The sequence below is a fragment of the Leptonychotes weddellii genome, chromosome X (assembly GCF_054177405.1).
Source record: "Leptonychotes weddellii isolate Sample4059 chromosome X, ASM5417740v2, whole genome shotgun sequence".
NCBI classification, from domain to species: Eukaryota; Metazoa; Chordata; class Mammalia; order Carnivora; family Phocidae; genus Leptonychotes; species Leptonychotes weddellii.
In genome coordinates, this window is record NC_138385.1 from 10,295,711 (window position 1) to 10,306,568 (window position 10,858).

The following is a 10,858-nucleotide window of genomic DNA, read 5'->3' on the forward strand; positions in this document are numbered from 1 at the left end:
AGGTAGGTGGCTGGGAGGTGATTTTGTCATCTTTGGGGGAAGAGTGTCGTTGTCATATTGTCATTGCACATATATCACACCTCAACCCATCTGGGCCCTCCCCCCAACACACACACACAAAAACACCAAGTCCTTTTTCCCGTTTGCCCATGGGATGAAGTGTTGAAGAAATTTGCCTTCCATGCCCAGCCCTGACCTTGTCCTTTTCCTCTGGCTAAAGTCTGGCTGACTATGGACCTGCTGATCTGGTCTCCAGACCTGCAGGACCCCACGTTCCTTCCTTTTCACTCACCTGCTCCTTCCCTTCCTTCCCTCCCTCCCATCAGAGAATTCACAGAGAAACAGAAACACTTCTCTTAAAAAAAAAAAGTGGGGCACCTGGGTGGCTCAGTCAGTTAAGCGTCCGACTCTTGATTTTGGCTCAGGTCACGATCTCAGGGTTGTGAGATCCAGCCCCGCGTGGAGCCTGCTTAAGATTCCCTCTCTCCCTCTCCCTCTGCCCCTCCCTGCTCTCCCTCTCTCTCTAAAAAAAAAAAAATAAGAAACACTTCTCTTTTCCAATCTTATTGATTTTATTTTAATCATCGCTACTGGTATACCACGCAGGTGTTAAGATTTGGTCTCTACAAGGTTAACCATTTCTCTACAGCCTCTTCTGGAGGTGAAACAGATAGTTCTAGGTCTCTGGGCCTCATTATGTACAGGGAATTGCTTGGATTGGTGGAGTTCTCCAGGATCTCTTGGTTCTGATTCTGTTCCTTATTCAAGATGTGCTAAAAGACAATATTGTTGGCCTTGTTTCTCACTTGTGCTTTCTTGAACAGGTGATAGATATTTCAGAGGATCTTTTGGAGGTACACATTTGCAGGGCATCCTTACTTGCTTGGTTGTCTTTTGCACCTGGGAGGGCAACATGCTGAGCACACAGGGCATTTGGGGGAAAAGGATGGAGACTGGGTGGGAAGGAGGATTCATAAAAAGGGGTGCAGGCTGGGGAGGAGGTTTGTGCCAAGCAGGGACAGAGTAGGGGTCTTAGGTGAGGCATCAATGGGGACAAAGAGGAACATGGGTAGGGTCATCTGACCTTGCCACCATCTCTGTACCTGCATTGACACGGGGTCATTCTCTTCTTCCTTTCCTGAGCACTTGAGGCTAGTTGGTCCATATCTGTGCTACATCAATGTTTCCCAGTGGTTTACCCCAAACCTCCTACCTTCCCTATATATACCTTCCAAAGAGCAATGAGGAACCTTACCCTTCATCTTTGTTTGGTTATCAAGGCACTGCCCCAGCCTATGGTAACCCTGTGGTGGCTTCAACATCATAAAGCCTTGCTCCGGACACCTCCATGGGGAAGGGGGATGCTGGAAAGGCCAAGCTGTTGTGGTTGGGGTGAGGGGTTTTCCTTAATGCCTCATAAAGAGCCTTCCCAAACTGACCTGCCACCCTTCCTCCTCTCCCCATGTTCAATTCTGTTGGCCCATATGGCAGAAAGAAGGTGTTTTCTCCAAGTCATTCCCTACAGCCACCTTATCAGTCAGTGATTCATCCTATTCTCCCCCACCCTTCTCATTACCTAGTATTTTGGAAGTCTCACCTAAAATTCCTCCAAGCTAATGTGACTATATTTAAGTCTCTGTAGAGATGTGAATTATCCCACGTGTCGTCAACAAATTTTTCTTATGTGTTTGTTTGTTTGTTTTTTTTTAAGATTTTATTTATTTGCGAGAGAGAGAATGAGAGACAGAGAGCATGAGAGGGAGGAGGGTCAGAGGGAGAAGCAGACTCCCTGCTGAGCAGGGAGCCTGATGTGGGACTCGATCCCGGGACTCCAGGATCATGACCTGAGCCAAAGGCAGTCGCTTAACCAACTGAGCCACCCAGGCGCCCATTATGTGTTTGTTTTTATATGGCCTTCAAGCTAAGCATGTTTTTTATATTTTTAAGTGGTTGAAAAAAGAAAAAGAAAAAGAAAAATATTTCATGACACATGAAACTTCTATGAAATTCAGATTTTAGTGTCCATAAATAAAGTTTTATTGGAACACATATAGGTTTCATTCATTTAAATATTGTCTATGGCTGCTTCTGTGCCAAAACAGAACAGTTGAGTAGTTGGAACAGAGACTATAAATCCTAAAATATTTACTATCTGGTCCTTTAAGGAAAAGTTTGCCAACTCCTTCTCTATTCAGTTCTATTGACATATTTGCCTATTCTGTGCAGTTTAAGCTCACTGTTCTTTCTTTATAGTTTCTTTTTTTTAAAGATTTTATTATTTATTTGACAGAGACACAGCGAAAGAGGGAACACAAGCAGGGGGAGTGGGAGAGGGAGAAGCAGACCTCCTGCTGAGCAGGGAGCCCCAGGACCCTGGGATCATGACCTGAGCCGAAGGCAGACACTTAACGACTGAGCCACCCAGGCGCCCCCAAGATTTTATTTATTTATTTGACAGAGAGAGACAGCAAGAGCAGGAACACAAGCTGGGGGAGTAGGAGAGGGAGAAGCAGGCTTCCCGCTGAGCAGGGAGCCCCAGGACCCTGGGATCATGACCTGAGCCGAAGGCAGATGCTTAACGACTGAGCCACCCAGGCGTCCCTCTTTCTTTCTAGTGTCTTAAGGAAGAAACTGAGGCCAACAATTTGAGACCTTCTTTTTTTTTCTACTGCAGGCATTTAGTGCTATATAAATCCTCCCCCATAGCTACTTCTTTAGCAGCTTCCCGCAAATTTTTAAATGTTGTGTTTTCATGTGCACAATTCAAACTACTTTCTAAATGCACTGTTGAGTTCTCTTTAACCTATGGTTCATTTAAAAATATGTTATTTAGTGTCTAAATATTTAAGCCTTTTCAAAAGATCTTTCCATCATTGATTTTTAATTTATTTTAATTCTCGTGATTAGAGGACAGACTTTGTATGACTTGAAGCCTTCTGAATGTACTGAGACTCATTGTGTAGTCCAGAATATGGTCTATCCTGGTTCATGTTTCCTGTGTCCTCAACAAAATGTGTATTCTATTGTTGTTTGGTGGAGTGCTCCATAAGGGTTAGTCAGTGAAGCTCATTAATAGGACAGTTCAGGGGCGCCTGGGTGGCGCAGTCAGTTAAGCATCAGACTCTTGGTTTCGGCTCAGGTCATGATTTCAGGGTGGTGAGAACAAGCCCCGAGTCGGGCTCTGTGCTCAGTGTAGAGTCTCCTTAAGACTTTCTCTCCCTCTCCCTGTGCCCCTCCCCCCTACTCTCTCTCAAATAAATAAAAAGATCTTTAAAACAAATAGAACTGTTCAGATCTATTGTCTGCTTGCACTTGCAGTTCTTCTGTCTACTTACACTTCATTTCAAGATTGAAATCTGCATTGAAATCTTACTCATTCTTAAAGCTGAGGCAAAATGAGCACACATGTGAGAAGTATTTAGACCTCAGTTCAAGTCATGGTTCTTCCACTCACTGTATGCGTGCCCTTCCATTGACCCCTTCACCTATTTGGGCTTCAGTTTCCGCATCTGTAAAATGGGCATAATTATAGTATCTTCTCTGCAAGTTCATTGTAGGATTGTGTAAGAGAGTATCAGAGAGCTAGAGATTCCTCATATGAGGAGTTTCAGAGGGTAAGAATTGCTTCCCACAAGTGTTCATATTATTTGAAAACAACCACCTTTACTTAAGATCATTATTTGTCCCTTGGATTCCTGAGCAGCCCTCTGCTCACTTGTTCCCACACTCACCTTTTCCTTATCAGTTCCCTCTCCGAAGAACTGGCTCTCCCTTCCCTAACCTGGGCTTTGGAGCTCAACCTTCCTGACTCCTTAGGGACTCCTTTCCATCAATTCCCTTCACCCCTTCTGTATTTCTATCTCATGTCCTCTGTTGGAGCCTTCCATAATCTGGTGGGAAACATGATCAAATTTCTCATCGCCACACCACCAAGACCAAATTCTTCTCTCCACTTAACATCTTTTATAGCTACTGCCCTAGCTGTCCCTGCTCTTACAGATGACCTTCTTGCAAGAGTTGCCTACATTCACCATCTCTACTTCCTCGCTTCTTCCATGTTCCTCAACTACCATATAAGTTTTGCCTTCACCAATCCACTGAATCTATTGTCATTCAGGTAACTAATGAGTTTCTTACTGTACACAGATTAGTTAGGATGTAGGTTCTGTTGCTGTAACAGAAACCCCAGGTAAGAGTGGCTTAAACAAGATGGAAGTTGATTTCTCTCTCATGTAACCATCTGGAGGTACGTAACCCAGGGCTGGTATAGTGACCCTGCTCACTGAATTATCCGGGAGCCCAGGATCCTTCTACCATGGTACTCTGCCATCCTTAGGATATTACTCTATCTGTATAGTCAAAGATGGTTCACCATGATGTCTAGCCAGTGGGGAGGGGAATAAGGGAAGGGTAAGGAATGTCTTTTCCATTTAAGGCAACAACCCAGATACTGCACATGTCACTTCTGCTTACATTCCAATAGTCGAAATTTAGTCTTATGGCCAAACCTAGCTCTGCAGTGGAGGCTGGAAAATACAGTCTTCATTCTGGATGATCATGTGCCCAGCAAAATATTGTTATTATAATAGAAGGAGTGAAGAAATACTGAGTAACAACTAGCAGTCTCTGCCATGCTAACCACACCATCTTAAGATCATGCTAGCACATGTGATGTCAGAGGCCAGTTTCTAGACATGCTGACCCTTCTAGTCTATTCACCCTCAAGTCCACTGTACCAGGTATCAGAGCTCACTTGCACTACTAAACTTCTGTTGTGGATGTTGGGATCTTTCTCAGGCTTGCATAGGAATGTGGCAACACAGGGTGGTAGCCAAAAATAGGGAAAGCCCCATGAGAACAGGATTCTTGCCCTGCTTGTTCATCACTATATCTCTGGAACCCATTAAGATGTCTAACACATAGCAAGTACTTAATAAATATTTGTCAAATGAATGGATATGTATACATGCATTTACTTAAGGGAAGATGGCAATAGGTTTTACCATCCTGAAGACCTTGAAAAGACCCAGGAACCAGTTTCAGTTTGGGACAGTAGAAGATGTGAGAGTGATTTGATGAATCTGATGATGTCACTCCCCTCCTAAAGATTTGTTAGTTTCCCCATTACTCTGCAGCAGAAGTCAATCTTACCCTGACCTACTCTGTAAAACATAGTTTTTGCCTAGATGATCAGCTGGATAAATGGATACGTGGGTGCAGGACTGAGGTGTTCTCCTGCCTGGATGTTTCTGTGGTGAGTAATCCCTATTGGAAGAAATTTACCTTGTACCACATCATGTCTTTCCAGTTTTCCGGAACGACCTCTAGGTTAACTAGTTTCCAAACCTGCCTACATATGAGAATAATCGGAGGCACTTCTTTAAATTATAGATTCTCAGGCTCTTACTGGGCCAGAAGATCCTGCCATTTGGGACCCTTGCTCTAATAGTGACCGGGGGCTTCCAGATAGTCATGAGATTGGGTAATTCATGCAAAGAAGGAGTAACACTGATTGATGTAAACAGGACAGGTCACTTATGAAGTCTGAATTGATAGTCACACACGGATGGAGGTGGGTGTCTGGGTGGACTTGTCCTTTATAAAGCTCCATAGTTTTTTAGGTAGTTAATTTCTCAGAGCAAAAGTGACCTTAGCCAACTCTCTCTACTCAGGATTTTGATAAAAAGGCAACTAAAAAACTTGTATATGTCCTTAATATGGAGGGGTGGGAGTTGGGAATTAAAGGAGTCTAGAGCTTAGGATACTCTGTCTGAGTCATCCACATTCTGGTTTACAAGATGGGGTTGTCCTGGTTTGCTCTGGGGAGGTCAGGCCAAGAGTAAATGGATAAATTATTAAACTATTCACACAGGGCAAAAAACATTGTCGATTATTCTAATTGCCCCCAACTACATATGAAAAGTCATTTTTTAAAAAGATTTTATTTATTTATTTATTTGAGAGAGAGAGAGAGAAACAGCATGAGAGGGGAGAGGGTCAGAGGGAGAAGCAGGCTCCCCGCTGAGCCGGGAGCCCGATGTGGGACTCGGTCCCAGGACTCCGGGACCATGACCTGAGCCAAAGGCAGTCGCTTAACCGACTGAGCCACCCAGGCGCCCTGAAAAGTCATTTTTAAAGTATTCCCCTCATGGGCTCCATCCAGGATCTTTTCTCTAGAGCAGTCCAGATTCATGAATACCTGAGCCCCTCTGACTTGACAGAGGAGGTTAAGAAAAGAGTGGGAAGAAGTAGCTGTCTCCTCCCATCTGAGTGCTGAGTGCTGGGGCCAAGAGACTGCAGCAGAGCCTGAACTCCCAGTTCCTCCTTTTCTTCTCCTTTTTAAAAACGGGTTATGGATCCCATTTGTTTTCATCTTTGTAATGCGGGAGGGTAGCCCTTGCAGGTTGAATAATGAGTACATTCTTCTTCCTGGGCCTTGACAGAGACTGACTCCAGTTGATCTTCCTTTTTTGTGGGTGGTGGCATTTCCTGGGTTCTGAGTCTCCCAGACAGGGCATACACACAAGTGCCAAGTGAGACTGGCCAAAAGGTGATGCACGGCAGCAGACACAGTCCTATGAGTTCAATCAGTTCCAATCAGATCCTTCCTGAGCAGACGTAGAACTGTGTCTTGACAGTATGGGCTTTCCAAGACAGCCTTAGGCCAACAGCTACAATTCCAAGTGAAAGTTTCCCCAGGTGAAAGTGGCAATATCCGACTTTGAAAAGGGCATCATATATTCCTTGTACACCACCAGGAATTCTCTTGACAGATATTGTCAGGTTAGACATATGAGACTGAGTGCTAATGCAATTTTTCAGGCCTGAAAAATTTCCCAACATTTCAGAGTTGCCAAACAAATCTCAGAATCACAATGGCACCACAGGGACAGGGGTGCCTGATAGGTTAGTTCCTGCCAATTCCCTGAGTAAAATCCTGCTGTTAAGCAAATCATTTTGGCTGGGTACCTAAATACCCATTCTTGATCATTATGTGCCCTTGTTACAGAAGCTAGAAAAACTAAATACTAATTCTTCCAGCCTTCCTTGAAGCTTGGGGGGCCATATAACACAATTCTAGCCAGAGTTATAAGCTTCAATCTGCTAGAGGTTCTGCGGGAAATTTTTGCTTTCCTGAGAACAATCCTTTTCCCCTTTTAACTTCCTTCAACGTGCACATGATGCCTGGAGCCGTGGTGGCCATCTTGTGACTCTGCGGCAATAAGCATGAGGGTGAAAGTGAACACATTCACAGTGATGAATATGAAGATAGTGCCTGGGCTCCAAGAACTTTGTGGAGTTTCTGAACCCAAACCAGCGACTGCCTGTCTTTAGACTTCTTGTTACATTTGAGAAAACATATATTAGCACACTTTCCATTACTTACAGCCAACGCGTTCCTAACCAGTAATCTTTACATGGTTCCCTGTGCCCTCAGGATAAGGTCCACACTCCTTAACATAATAAATAAGGCCCTACATGATCTAGCCCCTACTTATCTCCCATGCTCTGCCTCTCCCACATTTGCCTTTGCATTTAGGAGCTGATAATCCAAAGTTACTTCTGTTGCCCTGAGTCTGCCATGCTGTCTCATGCCTCCTAGCTTTATGCTGACAGGATACAGACAAGAACAGTCTTCCTCATCTGTGGATCCCTAAAATGTAGCACAGTGACATATACTAGAGAAAGTACACTAAAATATTATTATCTGACTCTCTTTTGATAACAAAATAGTGACTTAATGGCATTTGTACATTTTAAGTATCACTTCACATTCTCAAAGAAGTGTGCTAGGCTGATGTACTGATATCAAAAGATCTCTAGAGTATAATGTTAAGTTAATAAAAGAAATCTCAGAAGGATGCACCTGGTATGATCCATCAATGTGAAAAACAAAACTCAATAAAACTATGTCTATCCATGTGTATGTGTGTGTGTAATAGATAGAGATACAGGTATATAGACACACAGTACCAGCAGGGAAGGAGCCTTGGAGATACAGATACCACGGTGTTAACAGTGGTACTGCTCAGGAGGGGCAAGGCCAGGGGAATTCTACTTTTTACTCTCTACAAGTCTTTATGGTTTGAATTTTTACAGCATGAATGTATTCACATGTAACTTGTGAAGTTAAAAACATAAAACAAGAGGCAGCAAGTAGCAGGAGAAAAAATATGGGAGATGGAATCTAACATATTTAGACTCAAGTCCCTGCTCTTGCTATGTGGCCTTGAGTGATATACTTTACCTCTCTGAGCCTCCTTTTCTCATCTATGAAATGGTGATTCATTCATTTGTTGTTTCACTCACTCAACAAACAGTTGTTGAGCACCTACTTAAGTATTAAGCACTGTTCTAGGCGCTGAAGATCCAATGATGAGCATATAAGTCCCCATCCTCACGGAGTCAACACTTTAGTGGGGCAGGTAGACAATAATCAAATAGACATATTGGTGTAAAATTACATGAGCAAAAGTGCTAGAAAGGGAAAATCCATGGGGTCATGACAAACTGTTAACAGGAAAATGTGACGTCATCAAGATCAAAGGAGGCTGGGCTCTGAAGGGGGTAGTAACTAAGTAAGAGAGGTCTGCTTGAGACAGGTAAAGAAGGACGTTACAAGAAGGAGGAGGAGCATGTTAAAAGTCCTTATCATGGCAAGAACATGCCTTGTTTAAGATTCTCAAATAAAGCTAGCATGGTGGGTGTGTGTTTGTGTGTTTGTGTGTGGGAGGCAATACTGGTGTAAAAGAGGCTGGAGAGATTGGTGTCATATCACATATAGGTCATGAGTTTGGTCTTCATCCTACCAATAAGAGCTATGTGATGCCTTGGTAAGCTTTAAGCAAGGTGAAAGCATTATCAGATTAGAGTTTTATTATTTATTTATTTATTAAAAAAATTTTTTTTAAGAAGGCTCCATGCCTAGCATGGAGCCCAACACAGGGCTCGAAGTCATGACCCTAAGATCAAGACCCGAGGTGAAATCAAGAGTCAGATGCTTAACCAACGGAGCCACCCAGGCACCCCCCAGATCTGAGTTTTAAAAAAGTCATTCTGGCTGCTGTGAGGACAACAAATTAGGTGGAAGCCAGAGTAGAAGCAGGAGGCCATTGCATTGGTCCAGGTGAAAGATGGTGGTGGCTTGGCTCATAGTGATGATAATGGAGATGGGGGAAGCATTTAGGAGGTAGAATCAACAGAATTTGGTGATGGATTGGATATGGTGACAAAGATGTGGGGAAGGGAGAAAGTGTGGAGTCAGGGATGATGCTTATGTTTCTGGCTTGACTAAATAGGTAGATAGTGGGATCATTTCTTGAAATTGAGATCACTGGAAAAGGATTAGGTTTTGAGGGGAAAATGGGGGGTTGGATTTGAGACATGCTGATTTGGAGGTGTTTTAGAGGCCTCCCTTATCTCCCTCCCTCCTTCACCTCCTTTACTCAAATACTACATCAGTGAGGCCTTCTGTTTCCACCCTACCAAAAATGTCAACACTCCTCCAACATTTCATAGTCTCTTCTCAGCTTTATTTTTTTACCTTAGTTCTTCTTACTATCTAGATAGTTCGTATTTTTTCTCACTTCTTGTGTTTGCCTCACCAAAATATAAGCTCCACAAGGAAGGGATTTTTGTCTATTTTATATATTATTACAGTCTTCAGCATCTAGAACTGTGCTGGCTATACAGTAGGTGCTCAATAAATATTTGCCAAATGCATGCACGAATAAATTCAAGTAAGAAGCCAAGTAGGCAATTGGAAATACTGGTCTGGCGTGCTCAAAGAAGTCTGGGCTGGATAAAAGCGTTTTTCTTCCATCTGAGGATAGATACTAACTAGCTGTGGGTATTGATGAGGTCACACAGGGAGAGGGAGTGAAGTGAGAAAAGGCAGCAAAATAGTACCTGCCTCGTAGGATTATTATGAGGATTAAATGAGATCATGAAATTCAAGGATTTAGTCTGGTACCTGGCACCTGGTAGGTGGTCAAGGCGTGTAAGCTCTTATTCGTGTTGTTATTACAGACCCATGGGACTTGAAGAACAGCAGACTGAGTAGATGGCAGGATGTGGCCTCTAATACCCTCACCAGTGAGCTCCCTATCTTTGTTAGGTGCGAGTCCAGTGAGTACTGGCTGGGACAGAATCCAGGCTCTGCTACTTGCTCTGCTGTACGACTGCATCCAGTTACCTTAACTTCGTGAGCAGCGGGTTCCCCACCTTAGATCCGTGTCGATGGCAATGCTCTCCTCATAGGACTGGCAGAATGTGCTTGGTGCCAAGTCAATTCCCAATCCCCAGGTCATTGGTGGGTGGAAAGTGCATTGGGCTTGGAGTCCGAAGATTGTCCCAAGCTGCATACTCTCTGAAGACATCCTATCCAAGTCACAGGATTGTTGTGAGCATCAAATGAGATTGTGTATCTAAAAAATACATATTATTTATTTATGCTTTGCATCATTCCAAAAAAGACTGGTCGTGGCTCACAGAGATGTATCAACTTCAACAAGGGGGAAAAAGAAACAGATGACAAAACTGGGGCAAAGACAAAACGAGTGGAGAGGTACGAAGGAATCAGAGCTAAGAACTGTGTGTAAAGTCTATTCCAGGGAGTTGTAGACTCATAAAAGAGTGTGACCTGTCACAGCACATGGCAGGGGTTGTCCCTCTCTTGTTTGTCTCCTCCCATCCATACAGGCCCAGGTGGTGTCTTAAGTAACAGTAGCACTGGCCCCCACCTGCCTCCTCGCCAAGAGCCTGTAGGGTTCTCAGCAGAAGCATGGGCTTGCTCCTCCACGTCTGCCCCCTCCCCACTGGTTCGTTGGGCTGTTCCCAGCAGATCGCAGTGGCTCAT